Here is a 16,255-nt window from a genome sequence, read left to right on the forward strand (position 1 = left end):
CTGTGATTATAGCATCCATCCCAATTAAAGGGTTTAAATTGAAAGTGCAAATTTAAACAGTTGTACTGTATTCATGAGGAAATTAGTCATTACACTTGTACAACATAAATGTTCTCACTATCCCTTATTTTTTTTAAAACATTCTTGACATGATTGTGTGAATAAACTTGCAACCACTGGGTTGCTTACCCAGACTGTACTTACAAAAAAACCTTTTTCCCCCCTTCCCCAAGGTACAGACTCATGTTGGGTTACGCTCCCATTCTTCATGAAGGGACCTCAACAATGAGCAGTTGCAGGAAGGCATCACACTCGTGGCCAATCCAGTCCTAACCTGAGGCCAACAGATAGTGATCAGTATAATGCATGCACCTATGAATATGCTCACAGGTTTGTAGAGCTGTTGTAAACGCAAAAAAACCCACAAAAAAACCAAAAAAAAACAATAAAAACAAAAAAAGGACACTTGAAAAATGTTTGGAGTGTCCTCCCCATTTAATGAGGGGGGCACTTGATTTATTTGTTTAATTGTTTACAACTAAAAAGTGTTGTAGAGCTGTTGTAAACACAAAAAAAACACAACCCCCCCCCCCCCCCAAAACAATAAAAACAAAAAAAGGGCACTTGAAAAAAGTTTGGAGTGTCCCCCAGATCAGGGGGCACTTGATTTAATTGATTTATTGTTTTACAGCCAAAAGAGTTGTAGAACTGTTGCAAATTTGTCGCTTTCAATGCCTCTTTTAAAGGGGGCACTTGATTTATAGTTTAATTAAAATAGTTAGTGGCTTATCCAGTCACAAGACTCAATAAAACCCCAGTCAGTTGGGTCTGGGTCATCCACGATAAGCTTTGCAGTTGTGAGGCTAGTGGATGAACTGGTAATGTGTAATGTGATTGTTAAACCTTTGTTAATAAACCAACTAGTTCTTAATAGCAATGTGTTGCTATTAATTCTTAGGCAAAGAACCCATGAAGCAAATACATAACAATCTGGAATGTGACCCGGTCCAGTTGTAGTGTCCCCAATGGTGCCCCCGAGCTGATCTTAACTAATTCAGCACCAACTAGGGATCAAAGCTGGGTATTTCCTGGTTGATATGGCTTTGTACCACACTGGGCAGTGCACTTGACGACTGAACCACTTGAGGAGCTCCGCCTATATATTTTTTTAACTTTTAGGTGGAACTTGATTTTTGTATAAACCATAAGATCTGAAATCAAGATTGATTTAATGTCGCCATCTGCGCATTTAGGGACATGAAGGTAAATGTTGCAATGGTTTGCTCCCAGCAGGGAGAGTCCTTTGATAGGAGTGCGGAGCAGAGACAGGGCGAAAACGCTGCAATGCCAACCTCTGATCTGTACTCTAGTTAAATGTGGCTGACAACTGGGAGCTCAGGATTGCTGAATAAACCTTCACATTGGGACTTTTGGGTAATGTGCACATTTTTTGCTGATTAAAGTCTTGAAAATGCTGCTATCTAGGCAGCTTTGAGGAACAGTCACTGACGGGTTAATGTAGCCCCCCCCCCCCCGCACCCACCCACCCGCCATAAATGTTAAACAACAATAACTGAAAATGCAAGTTTACAATAAAACAATGAGGCTCTTTTGCCGGGTTTAATTAAATGGAAGAATTCACTTCCTGTAGATTTCGATAATTCTACCTCACAGCAGTGGATAATTGAAAAATGCGGCAGAATGACCTCACACTGTGATAAAGAAGGCCTGTTGTGGAGAGAGACACAAAGAGGTGGGATGCACAGGCTGCTGAGTTGGCAAACTCGGTTGCGAGGGGGGCAACCATGCGAGGGAGAGCTGTAACTGGACTGCTGCTATTGAAGTCAGTTTGAATGTGCCACAGCCCTGTGACCATATTGTCTGCCCCACGATTCTCGGGCAATGTGCAATTTGGAGAGTAGAACAAAAAAAAACAGAGGTTGGCCTGTGCTAAAAAAAATTGCATCACTGCCACTTGAGAAATAGGTCAGAATTACGAACCTAGAGATTACTGCTTGTAATATTAATGAAAGAGCGCTTAGCAAGTTGGCATAATTTTCTGTCTGCTATTTTAATGAAGGCACTAACCCGTTTATTTTAAATGGATTAACATTTCCAATTAGAACGTTAGACAAAATTATACAGATGTGTTAAGTGTTCATGTGCTAATACTGGCAGTGGTAATTCCTAGCGTGTGGTATTATTAAAACAACAATCGGAACCAGTTTTAGCTTATATTCCGTAATCTATAATAATCTCCATTTTTAGTTCATATATATATACCATTGATCAGCAATTTAAAGACGATCCATTTATGGTTCTGGCTGCAAAATGCAACAATTGTGAGATTAGGTGTTACGCCCCTGACTGCCTCGCAGCTTTCATCATAGGCGGTTCCTCGAATGAGGATGACTTGCTTCCACACCAAAAGGGATGAGTTTGCAGATGTTTCAGTGAAGGTCCTGATATTCCAGTCCTGAACTCCAGGGGTGGAAGATGCCTGTGCGTGAATTTTTTCAACGTGTGGTGACCGTTGCACACCAGCCACCACACGGGCTTGACAGAGCTAGGCCTTTATCCAGTGGCAAAGGTTAACCAGGACGACTGGAGACCAGCTCTGCTGCACTGACCTAGTGCGCACACATATCACAGTGTGTGCTGGCCCGTGCTGCCCCTGCTCTGGGCCTCGCAGCTTTAGGTTGATGCTGGAGCTCAAAGGGTTGGGGTGGGGTTGGAAATTGGTGCCAGGTTGGTTGTGAAGTCTGTTCACAGTAAATGCACTAGGATGGACTGTGGTGAAAGTGTTTTGCAGCTTTGTTTTCTCGGGACTATGAGGCCTGCATTCTGCTTTGCTGCATCTGGTCGGTTGCCTTGATGTGTCAAAATAAAACTTATAGTGGTTGCTTGTGGGAAGTACAAACCATTGAGTGTAGACCACTGATCTAGAGGCCACATATATAGTGTAAAAATATAACATTGACAGATACTTAGTGCTTTACAAAACAGCAGTAGAACTGGCCAGACAGCTTGTTAGAAACACTTTTGTAATACATATAACACTTGAGAATGAACTGAAGGCACTGATCCGAACTCAAAACTGAATCACATTCATAAATCGCTAAATTTTTGTTGTGTTTTATTGCTCATCTGACCTCCCAATATGTTCCAGCCCTCACAACACAACTCAAGTGCGTTGCTCTTTATAATGTATCCAGGAATTTATTGACTGCTTTAAAAGATTAATGGTAAGAAATTTGGAAGCAGAGGCGATAATTGAGCAGTGCTCAGAATAAACCAGAAATCCTATTTATGTTTCATGATTCAAACTGAGGATTAAGTAAATGCAATACCTTGGCTGTATTAAACACAACTAGCTGCCTTGGAGATCTATATAATTTGTAAATCTGAGGTAATTTGCACTGCACACTCTGCTTACAATAATCTTTACATCTAGGGCTTTGGTGTGTAAAAACAAAACACTTTAAAGGATCTTTAATCTAGTAAAACACCCCAAGGAGCTTCCCACAGGAGAGCACCAATTAAACAATGTCTGTGGAAAAATCCAACAATTGATCCGCATCCGGAGCAGGTGAATCTTTTACTGGGTACAACTAACTTGGGAAAGATCCAGGTCCCGAAATTCACCGTTCCCAAAGGGATGGCTACCGCGGAGTTTGGGCGGTCGATTGAAAAAATCGATGGGCCACCGCAGTCGGGTACTTTTCGCTCCCCGAGCCATATTCAGCTCGGGGGGCTTTTGAGCGGTGCGCACTTCCACTGGAAACGGTGCAGTGAAACCGCTGTAAAGGTAACTTTCCAGCGGAAAGCTCTGCAGCGTGTGGGCCGCTGAACAGCGGCAAGGACAGGGACTTTCAGCTGCAAAAAGGTAAGTCTTTTCCTAGCAGTGCCCCCGCGAGGTATTCGAGTCGGTGCTCGAACAGGACACCGCTGGGGCCCTTTGGTAGGGAAATAGGTTTATTAATTTTAATGCTTCTATTTCAGATTCTATCATCCACTGTATTTATCTTTTCATAGCTTTATTAATTATTCATGTTTTTGTTTCAGATTACATCACCAATGTATTTATCTTTTCATATAGTTTTATTAATTATTTTGGTTCCATTCAACCTGTTGAGTGCTGCTCAGAGGTTTGCACATACCCTTGTACTTTGGTACAACTTTCAGGTCTGACTCTTTAGTGGAGTCCTGTGGGCTGCAGAGACCTGCTTGCCAGGGTTCACCCTGAGGATGGGAGGGGTGCTGGGAGGGTGACACTTGGTACACCTGCTCAGACGCAGGGTGGCACGCATGAGAAGGCATCGCTGTCAGCACCGTGCAGACAGGCAGCAGCCATGATTCGTTCATTCTGTGCCAGACCAATGTGCCCGCCGTCTTCACTGGCCCAAATCAGGATTGCGGTTGGTTGCTTGGGGACAAGGGATATCCCCTGTCCACTTGGCTGCTCACTCCAATGCGGAACCCCAGGACAGCGCCAGAGCATGCATACAATAATGCTCACTGTGCCACCAGGTGCATCATCGAGCAGTGCATAGGCCCCCGGCCTGCGAGCACCATCGGGGCAGGCCTGGGAGTGGAAGGAGCGGCGTGGTGGCGTACTACTCCGGGGAGCAGCACGTGCTGGAGCAGGAGAGCAACAGCAGTGAAAAGGGACGCCACCAAGATTGGAGCGTGGGCAGATACAGCAGGAGCGGTGATGTCAGGGCAAAGGAGCGGCAAGAGATCATAGAGGGACGTGATCGGGGCCCAGGAGAGGCGCAAGTTTGGGGCCCAGAAGAGGCGAGGGCCCAGGGGCAGCACGGGCCAGCCCACACTGCGATATGTGTGCGCATTAGGTCCGTGTAGCAGAGCAGGTCTCCAGGGTCATCTTGGTTAATCTTTGCCACTGGACCAAGATCTATCTCTGTCAAGCCCGTGTGGTGGCTAGTGTGCAACGGCCATCCCATGTTAAAAAAATCCACGCACAGGCATCTTCCGCCCTTCAAGATTTAGTTCAGGACCTGGAATTTTAGGTCCTTTATTGAAGCACCTGTGAACTTTTTGACGTGGAAGCAAGTCATCCTCGATTCGAGGGGCTGCCTATGAGGCATCCTTAAGCAGAGATTCTGGTGCCTGGATCACTCTGGTGACACCTTGCAGTACTCTCCTCAATGGATCTCCATCATTGTCGTGTTCTGCTGCATGCTGCACAACCTGGTCATCATGAGGGGACAGCCGCTGGAGGTCAAGCCAACAGTACCACCTGAGGAGGAGGAGGAGGAGGATCCCTGTTGCCCCAGAGCTAGGAGGTGTCAACCCATCGCCACCCTGGAAGGGCTGGGTGCAGACTGACCAGCGCCCTCTTGGGAGGGTGCGTCCTCACATATAAGGAGGTATCTGACACCTCCCCTGCAATCTCCCTCCATGCATTATGTACTGGCGGTCTGCCAGGTCTCCCCACGTCAGGAAACAGTATTCTTCTTCTGTCCTCCACACCGTCCATCAGTGTCTCCAGCTCCATATCAGTGAACCTGTTGGCTCCCCTTGCATCTCTTACACCAGCTATCCTTCCAAACTCCTCCCCCCTCAGGGCCTTGCTGCAAACCCTGGCCAAACATTTACTGCATGCTGAATTTCTCCGTGGTGATAACGCTTAAATTAAGACAGCCACATCGCTGACAAATTAGCGCTGGAACCCACTTGTTCACTTTTGGAGCTGAATATGGGGTGGCCCAGCCATGAAAAAATGTCAGCGCTAATGGCCACAAAAAGGTGGGAGGAGCACCAGCTGAATTTTGGGCCCAGGGCAGTTAAATTAAGGTATAACACACAATAAGATGCAGCACACAGTACCAATATATTTTATTAATATCTAGTGCTGTAAGTGCATAAGGTTTAACTACTTTTTTCTTAAAAGATTCAATGGTCTGTGTTATGTATGCATGCTTGTATTGTTATATGATGTCTGTAACACTGAATGTACCTTACACTGTGCACACCTTACCTGTACATCAGAGGGTGCTGCTGCTGGAGACCTAAGGGTTACCTACACACTGCAGGTAACTAAGTATAAAAGAGAGCTCACAGCTTGGTGTCCTCACTCGAGGAGCTGCAAATAAAGGACTACAGTCTTCACAGTTTAAGTACCATACCCTGCCTTGTGGAGTCATTACCAAAGGTGCCTACATATACAATAATCTGTGCCTCAACTATTCCTTGTGGCAAAGCATTCTGTGCTCAAGCAGCTCTGTGCATGTAGATTTCTCCTAACTTCACTCCTCACTATCTTAGTGACCATTATAAACAGTTGACCTCTTGCCACTGACTCCTAAACCATAGGAATAGTCTTTCCCTATTCATCCTATGAAAATCCTTCAGAATTTTAAAATGTATATTAAATCTCCTCTTAGCCTTCTCTACTCTAAAAGAAAAACTTGCATTTATATAGCACCTTTCACAACCAGCGGATGTCTCAAAGCCCTTTACAGCCAATGAAGTACTTTTGGAGTGTAGTCACTGTTGCAATGTGGGAAACACAGCAGCCAATTTGCACACAGCAAGCCCCCACAAGCAGCAATGTGATAATGACCTGATAACCTGTTTTTGTTATGTTGATTGAAGGATAAATATTGGCCAGGACACCGGGGATAACTCCCCTACTCTTCTGTGAAATAGTGCCATGGGATCTTTTACATTCACCTGAGGGGGCAGATAGGGCCTCAGTTTAACATCTCATTTGAAAGATGGCATCCTCCAACAGTGCAGCACTCCCTCAGCACTACACTGGAGTGTCAGCCTAGATTATTTTATGCTGGATTGAACCCACAACCTTCTGACTCAGAGGTAAGTGTGCGACCCACTGAGCCACAGCTGATACTGTAGGAACCATAGGAAATAGTCTTTCCTTATTCACCCTATGAAACTCCTTCAGAATTTTAAAATGTCCCTTAGCCTTCTCTACTCTAGTGGAATTAGTTACAGTGTATCACCACTAGCAAAGAAGCTCGTATGTAAAAGCAATGCAAGCTGTTTTGATGTTAGAAGAGACGGTATATATATTAGTCTCAGTTGTATTAAAGAGTTGCATCTTCCCTACATTGCAACAACAACTTGCATTGTTGCACGTAGTAAAAACGTCCCAAGACGCTTCATAGAAGACAAAATTCGACACCGAGCCAGATAAAGAGATATTAGGTAGACGGCCAAAAGCTCGGTCAAAGAGGTAGCTTTACAGAGGCGACTTAAAGGAGGCAGAGAGGTTTAGGGAGGTAATTTCAGAGCTTAGACAGCTCAAGGTACAATGGTAAACATTAAAAATTGGGGATGCGCAAGAGGTCAGAATTGGAGGTCCGCAGAGATCTCGGGGGGGTGCGGGGGAGGGTGAGGGCTGGAGGGTGTTACAGAGAGAGGTAAGGGCGAGGCCACAGAGGGTTTTGAACACAAGAATGAGAATTTTTAAATAGAGGTGTTGCCGTATCGGGAGCCAATGTAGGGTAGCCACATTGTCAGCTTTTACTATGTGTCTGCGGTAATATGCAATACTTACTGCAAAACTATGAAGCACTCAATCACTTGTAGCCTTCTGCCAGAACAAGTTCCATCTTGCTTATGCTTATCTTCAACCGTTAAAACACAACTTCACTGTGGAGAGAATCATTGCCTCCAATCTGCACATCTGTCTGGGAAGTGGTGAAACAGGCAGTACCTTATTTTAATAAAGTAATGTGTGAATGGTGGATTTCTGGACAATGTTGAAGCTTATTCCATCGTGAAATATCTGTTGTTCCAAACTACCTTGAAAATGTGTCAAGGTCTGGTAAAAATCCCTCATTAAAGAACGTAATCTTCAGTGATTTGTACATTGACAACAGCTTGTATTTATATAGCGCCTTTAATGTAATAAAATGTCCCAAGGCGCTTCACAGGAGTGTTATAAGACTTCTGAGCACCTTGAATCTCATCGCCGAGAGCATGCAGAAACTAAGCGCAGGCAGTGGAAGGAGTGTGCGGCAAACCAGTCCCACCCACTCTTTCCCTCAACGACTATCTATCCCACCTGTGACAAGGACTGTGGTTCTCGTATTGGACTGTTCATCCACTTAAGGACTCATTTTTAGAGTGGAAGCAAGTCTTCCTCGAGCCGAGGGACTGCCTATGATGAAGACAAAACAAATAAATTTGACCGAGAAGTAATTACGGCAGATGACCAAAAGTTTGGTCAAAAAGGCAGGTTTTAAGGAGTGTCTTAAAGGAGGAAAGAGAGATAGAGAGGCAGAGAGGTTTAGGCAGGGAGTTCCAGAGCTTAGGGCCCAGGCAGCTGAAGGCACGGCCGCCAATGGTTCAGTAATTATAATCAGGGATGCTCAAGAGCCAGAATTAGAGGAATGCAGACATCTCGGGGTGGGGTGGGGGGGGGGGGTGGTTTGTGGGGCTGAAGGAGATTACAGAGATAGGGAGGAACGAGGCCATGGAGGGATTTGTAAACAAGGATGAGAATTTTGAAATCTTAACTGGGAGCCAATGTAGGTCAGCAAGCACAGGGGTGATGGGTGAACGGGAATTGATGTGAGTTAGGGCACGGGCTGCTGAGTTTTGGATGACCTCAAGTTTATGTAGGGAAGAATGTGGGAGGCTAGCCAGGAGTGCGATGGAGTAGTCAAGTCTAGAGGTAACAAAGGCATGGATCAGGGTTTCAGCAGCAGATGAGCTGAGGCAGGGGCGGAGACGGGCGATGTTACGGAGGTGGAAATAGGCGGTCTGAGCTAATGACAAGTAATGTAATAGTGATACAGTTCTGTGCCTGATCCTGGGAATTTTACACCCTCATAAATCAAGTGAGAAAACCTGCAAAAACCTTAATCAGGGAAAAAATATGCTTGGAGGCAAAACACAAATAAAATGAATCAGAAGTGTACCTATTTCCCCAGATAATTTCCAAGTAAACATTAGGTAAGTGGGGAGTAGGTCCCCTCCACCTGCAATTATTTTGAAAGTAGTTATTATGGATCGCTGCAGAATTTAAAATGGGTTGACTTTGTGAAAAAGTGTTAGGCAATGTTTTTTTAGGATTGCTAATTCAGCAAAACATAACATAAATTGGAACAAACCATATCACACCTCTTACATGGGATAGCTTTGTAACAACAATAACCCACAGCTCTTCCCTTTTCCAAAAAAAGGCTTGTCAGATGCTTTAAAAAAAAAGATCGCGTCCCTTGAAATGAAACAGAACAGCTAAACAACTGACTCTGTTATCGAGTCGAAACGAATCAAGATACCAAGAGGGAACGGAGCAATCAGACAGTGAGATACGCTCGGCGTTGTTAGTATCTGTGGAGCCGCTTGGGCCACCTGTAGAAACACGAGCTGGCACTAAAACCGCTGCAGCTGCATCGTGGCAAGCGCCAGGAAAGGCAATGGATTAATTGCACTTTAAGTACCTGGTCGGCACCTAGTGAGCAATGTCCATTGTACCTGAAACAAGAACTGCCAAATCGCAATAGCTTGCACTAATGTTTCTACCAAACTATCTGTGCACAAGTTGTATTTATTTAGTGCCTTTAACGTAGTAAAGGCGCTTCACAAGAGTGTTATAAGACAAAAAAAATGCATATTGTGAATTCAATAAGTTACCAGAATTAAATTTTAGACTAAAATGCACTTTACGGTAACCACATTGGCCAGAAGAAGTCTCTGGTAAGTTAAAACTTTTATCATATTGATAGTGAATTGGTTAAACAAAAACTGAAAATAAGGCTCAGTATTAATGGTAGGGTGATGAGTGAGCTTTGTCCAGACTCACATGCCCCGGGGCTGGCTGCGGTGAGATATTACTTTTTCAGTACATGCTGTGGCTCTCTGTTATAATAATGCCAGCCACTGTTGAGATTTTTTTTGTGGTTGTGTTGCTCTCGCTTTGTGAACTTTCGTGGCAGGTGGCTACACGCCTCTGTCCTCGAGTGGCACTTCAACCACAGGGGAGAATATTGTCAGCCATTGGCATGAAGCCGAGAACAGAAACCAGAGTAATTATGTAGCATTCTCAATGTTCCTATTACTAAAATAGTTACGATTATTTTCTATCAGATGTTGACAACGAGTGCCCCATTGGGAACTGGAGCTGCAATATTGGAAACTTCATATAGGACAGAGTTGAAGAAAAACACCTTATGCTGTGCCCCTCGTAGTCTCAGATCGTGCACTGTTAACTTGATTCAGAATGTCGTCTCCCATCTCTCTTCCTAAATAGACAGAGTCCCACATTTTCACTAAAATGTACCCTTGCTTAACAAGATAATGAGCACAACAAATTCTCGAGGAAATTCTACACTCAGGTTTTTATTTTACCCCCTCATTGGCACAGGTAATGAAATTTCTGACACACACTTTCTAAAGATAGCAGTCAGAATAATGAAGAAAAGTGGCATGTAGCCTTTTAGTACTGGACTTGAAACCAGAAAATAGCTGGCCGTTAAAATTTAAAAAAATATTTTGATTTAAATGCACTGAAGGCTAGAATAGAGGCAGGTTGCTAATGGGCGGCTAAATGGTTTAGTAGTTTAGAAGACTGTGGCTCTAACCTCTGGAATTTGGGTTCAAATTTAGCCCACGCAGATTCTATTTGGAGATGAGTTAAAATTCTAGCTTTATTCTTAGTCAGCATGCGTCCTCAACACAAAACTGCCTTCACATTCTCTTCTAGATTGGAGAGAGGAGGACAATTGTACAGGGGATGAAAGTGAGGTTTTTAGGTGTCAACATTCAGTTTATACCGCCATCCGTTACCGCACGTGGGAGGCGGCTAATGGGCGGCAAAGGCCTACCGTCGACGGTTAGTGGTGTCCACGTCTGCGCAGAAATTCAGTCAACTCTTTGGCAGAGGCGCCAAGAGCTAACGATGCGTCAGCTAACACCACCCGCGTGGTGACGCCATCCAGCGTCCAACGCCTTCTTGGCGCCTCTATCGCGATATTTAGTTTGAACGTCGGCCTTCCCGGCGGGCGTACTTACAGCCTGGAAAAAGTGGTGAGTAAACAGCAGAACTCGGGCGGAATCGGCCAGAGAGCAAGGTAAGTTTTTTTCTTTATTTATTTCTTCATTTTTTCATTAGTTCCAACGGTGGGGAAGTTTGTGTGAGAGTCGGAGAAGTTTGAGGGTTTTTTCTTTCTTCCCTTTTCTTCCTGTTTTCCAGCTAGCATGGCGACAGCCTCCTGATGCGAAATTCCGTCGGCCTCCTGAGCTCCCGCCCGAGGATGAACCACTTTTTTAGCGCTGCTTGCTCATCTTTGGGCGTAAAAGCTGAATTTGGCAGTGGGAGCCTGCACCTAACGCCCGGTGGTAAAATCAGCACTCAGGCGGTGACACCACCTCAAAAACGGCGGTACCGAATCTCGACCGCTTAGCACAGTCAAAAGTTGGTAACATATTCATTCTTAAATCCCCCTCCCTCATGCACAATCATCGCCCCTACATTCCTGTAGGAGCAGGCTCCTGTTGGGCTGCAGTATGGCAGCTTCGTTGCTGGATCACACTCAAACTTGACATTTTTCACATGGAATGCTAAGAGTAAGGGAGGAGTTTTAAACCCCGAGAACGGGTGGGTTAAAAACGGGTGGGGGATAAAACATTGTGATGTTTAGAGTGGCGTATGACCTGGCTTCAGTGCACCCAATTGCCGGGTTTAACGGAGGCGTGTTTGGATGCTGGGGAGAAACCTGCTTGCCAAAGTCGAGGATTTCCTAATTGGAATCGGGTGGGTGCTTATTGGCGGAATTACCGTCCTCAGGAGACTTTAATGAGGTAATTTTAAGTTGTGTTTAACTTGGCATCGGTGAGTTGGTCCATTTGTGGTGGTCCTCCTCCAGTCTCTTCCCTCTCCCTTGCGCCTTCAGATTAATATCGAGGCCTAAGTATCAGCACACCATTTGACTGTGAGTGGTGGACATCTGGCATCACGGCCAGGACTGATGATGTGCTGACCCGATGTCCACTTTCCAATCTGTGTCATTGCAACCTGCACTGTTTGAACTGTTTCCTTACTTTGCCATACTTCCGTAATGTTAGGTGCTGAGGACCACAACAGCAGGCTGAGGGAACAGCAGGTAAGGAGAAACATGTCTGGATCGCTGAGTTCACTGTCATTAACTGCACGTGTCCCACCTTTTCCAGATTGTAGGGGGGTGCGTGCTCCTGGACACGGCCAAGGGTGCCATCAGCCGGTCCAGGCAGCGAGCGGTCGAGGGGGTCGTTCAGCCCGACTGCCCGCCTCTCTTCCGCGGTTACATCCGAGCCAGGGTGACCCTGAAGATGGAGCACGCGATGCCCACCGGTACGCTCGCGGCCTTCCGCTAGAGGTGGGCGCCAGAGGGACTGGAGTGCATCATCACCCCCGGCAACCAAATTTTAATTTGATTATTTAAGTTTAAAGTTTAATTTGTTTAATTTACCGGTTTTAGTGCCCTCCCCCCCAATCTTTTAGCCAGGGGGCACTTGTATAATTTCTGTTTTTAGTGCCCTAAACGCCCCCCCCCCCAAAAAAAAGGGGCACTGGAAAAAAATGTATTTTGGAGTGTGACCCCCCTTGCAGGAAGCATTTGTTTAAAGTGCACAACTAAAATAGTTGTAGGGGATGCGCAGTCCGCTTACTGAGTGACTGGACCGGAGAGAATATCTCGTGTAAAAACCCTAAGGGCTAGAAATTCAATTTTTGGCGATATCGTTTTTTCCCGTTATTTTACAGAAAAAATAACACTAAAAACACTGCCATTTTTGAAGGGGGTAAAATTGGTTAAAAAATGCTCCCGATGGTAAAAATCGGTGTTACATGAGGATTTGCGATGGAAACTGCGGTCCTCGCCAACTTTAGCCCGAGGCCTATCACCGTCAAAAATACAGGCCCTGGAAGGGGAGAAAGCACACAAAAGAAATTGCAAAAATAAAAAAATAAAAAATCAGAAAACATTCACTATACACTTAACTAATGAATCGCTGAAAAAGAATTAAAAAATAAAAACTTCAACTTACCTTTTTTGTAGATCTTCATACCTATCGCTGTTTCTGGGGGTTCAACGCAGGCTTTTCTCAGGCGTTTTGTTTTGACCCTAAGTCATCATCATCATCATCATCATCATAGGCCCTCGAAATCGAGGAAGACTTGCTTCCACTCTAAAAGTGAGTTTTCAGGTGACTGCACAGTCCAATGTGGGACCTACAGTCTCTGTCACAGGTGGAGCCGACAGTAGTTGAAGGAAAGGGGGGGCGGGGAGCCTGGTTTGCCGCACGCTCCTTCTGCTGTCTGCGCTTGGTTTCTGCATGCTCTTGGCGACGAGACTCGAGGTGCTCAGCGCCCTCCCGGATGCTCTTCCTCTACTTTGGATGGTCCTGGGCCAGGGATTCCCAGGTGCCGGGTGGGGATGTTGCACTTTATCAAGGAGGCTTTGAGGGTGTCCTTGAAACGTTTCCTCTGCCCACCTGCGACTTGCTTGCCGTGTAGGAGTTCCGAGTAGAGCATTTGCTTTGGGAGTCTCGTGTCGGGCATGCGAACGATGTGGCCCGCCCAATGGAGCTGGTCGAGTGTGGTCAGTGCTTTGATGTTGGGGATGTTGGCCTGATCGAGAACACTGACGTTGGTGCGTCTATCCTCCCAGGGGATTTGCAGGATCTTGCGGAGACAGCGCTGGTGGTATTTCTCTTTGAGGTGTCTGCCGTATACAGTCCACGTCTTTGAGCCATATAGGAGGGCGGGTATCACTACTGCCCTATAGACCATAAGCTTGGTGCCATGCCATCACCCTGAGTACGGATTCGCTGAACGGCCAATTTTAGGCGGTGCGTTTTTCTTTTGCTGTTGCACTTCGTCGATCTGCTTTTCGAAGATATTTCAAAACCACCATTCGTTAACTTTGGCCAATTTAGGTGAGTACCTTTTACTGGCAAAAAAGGCAAAATATTGCCGCAAAAATGTGCGCAAGGGTGGCCAATTGCTTCCCCTCAAAATGTTATAATCATTCCCCAATGGGGCAGCGAAGCAGCTAACCTATTAGGTCAGCCTCTCCATTAAAATTCCCTTCTTTTGCGGCTGAAGCCCATCGAGTCCCTGCTGCATCTTCCTGGGTGATATTCAGAACTTGGCATTGGGAGAAAGTGCAGGCAGACGCTTGCATATTTAATGTCTGGTTCACACCACACACTATATCAGTGGGACATCAATAAGCGCATCCAACGTTAGGGAAAATAGCATGGAAGTCAGTGCTGTACTTATTACTCACTGGCACAGACATCTCCTGCTCTTGCCAAACAGACAGCTTGATTTGGATAGATTATCTTTGCAAAACGTGGTGTGAGAATAGGACGAACTCTTTTATGAATAAAATAAATACTATCAGTGCGTATAAACGATAAAGTGAAGCTTCAAGAAAAAGCAAAACAACACAGCCAAATCCCAAGCTTTCACGCGAATTGTTATGTGTCATATTTCACGGGATTCTTTGGAATTACCGAGAGAATTAATTTTTTTAATTCATTCTCAGGATGTGGCCAGCATTTATTGCTCATCCCTAGTTGCCCTGTAAAGGTGGTTGTAAGCCACCTTCCTGAAAAGCTGCAGTCTTTGTAGCGGTTAGATACATCATCATCATAGGCAGTCCCTCGAAATCGAGGAAGACTTGCTTCCAGTCTAAAAGTGAGTTCTCAGGTGACTGAACAGTCCAATATGGGAATTACAGTCTCTGTCACAGGTGGGACAGACAGTGGTTGAAGGAAAGGGTGGGTGGGACTGTTTTGCCGCACGCTCCTTCCGTTGCCTGCGCTTGTTTTCTGCATGCTCTCGGCGACGAGACTCGAGGTGCTCAGCGCCCTCCCGAATGCTCTTCCTCCACTTAGGGCGGTCTTTGGCCAGGGACTTCCAGGTGTCGGGTGAGGATGTTGCACTTTATCAAGGAGGCTTTGAGGGTGTCCTTGAAACGTTTCCTCTGTCCACCTGGGGATTGCTTGCTGTGCAGAAGTTCCAAGTAGAACGCTTGCTTTGGGAATCTTTCCTCAACCGTCTTCTCCTTGTGGCTGAAGAGTTTTTTTCCAGAATCACAATGCGGCTTCCGTCCACTACAGGGTACAACGGACATGATCTTCACGGCGTGACAACTGCAAGAGAAATGCAGGGAACAGCACCAATCCTTGTACATGGCCTTTTTTGACCTCACAAAGGCCTTTGACACTGTTAACCATGAGGGACTATGGAGCGTTCTCCTCTGTTTCGGCTGCCCCCAAACATTTATTGCCATCCTCCGCCTGCTCCGCGACGACATGCAGGCCGTGATCCAGACCAACGGATCCACCACAGACCCAATCCACATCCGGACCGGGGTCAAGCAGGGCTGTGTCCTCACGCCAACCCTCTTCTCGATCTTCCTCGCTGCAATGTTCCATCTCATGCTCAACAAGCTCCCTGCTGGAGTGATACTAAGCTCCTTCCTTAAAGGACATTAGTGAACCAGTTGGGTTTTTATGACAATCCAATTGCTTCATGGTCACTCTAACTGATACCAACTTTATTATTTGTTATTTTCAGAGTTTTTAAAAAACTGAACTCAAATTCTGCCATGGTGAGATTTGAAGTCATGTTCTCTGGATTATTGGTCCAGCCTCTGGGTTACCAGTCCAGTATTAGCTCCCACAAAGATAAGAAATACAAGAAAAGAAACAATGCACATATGAAAATACTCTGCAAAAGAATAACTTAGCACTACATTGCGACCATATGTTGTTCTCCTTTCAAGGAGCTGCATAGATATTGTAAATGTATACATATATGTTTATTGCCTATGTTATTCATGGAGAAAATAAGCCAGGATTTATTAAATAATTGAAATAAAAATCCAACGTTGCTGTCGAGTCACCAACAAAGAAATTCCCGTCTGCTCTGCCCATCGTTGTGATCAGTGTACGGAGAAGTGTCAGAGTCCAATTCTAGGCCTGAGCTGAGCGCTGAGCTGAGTGAGGGTAATAGGTGGGCTCAGGGGAAGGCTGCAAATGGTCTTTGGCCTGAGGAGAGTGCAGGGAGAGAGCCCAGAGCCAGATCAGGAGCTGAGTCTGTGGTTAGTGAGAGCAGGCGGTCTCAGTGCTGGGCTGGGTGATGGGCTGCTGTGTGTACTTGGTATCAGGGAGCGAACGGGGAGTGCACAACTATTCAAAATGGTGTCTAGTTCAAATCAGCTAAAGGCCCAACTCTAGCAGGATCAAATGCTAAACTGTTTACAATATT

At 45.6% G+C, this 16,255-nt stretch overlaps 1 protein-coding gene across 3 annotated transcripts in view; it reads right to left on the minus strand.

Moving 5' to 3' along the window:
- The window catches only part of b3gntl1 (UDP-GlcNAc:betaGal beta-1,3-N-acetylglucosaminyltransferase-like 1), a 388,088-nt gene that overhangs the window by 18,720 nt on the left and 353,113 nt on the right, over positions 1–16,255 (minus strand). The gene's annotated exons all lie outside the window — the stretch shown is intronic.

This window comes from Pristiophorus japonicus, chromosome 16, assembly GCF_044704955.1.
Source record: "Pristiophorus japonicus isolate sPriJap1 chromosome 16, sPriJap1.hap1, whole genome shotgun sequence".
Taxonomy (NCBI): Eukaryota; Metazoa; Chordata; class Chondrichthyes; family Pristiophoridae; genus Pristiophorus; species Pristiophorus japonicus.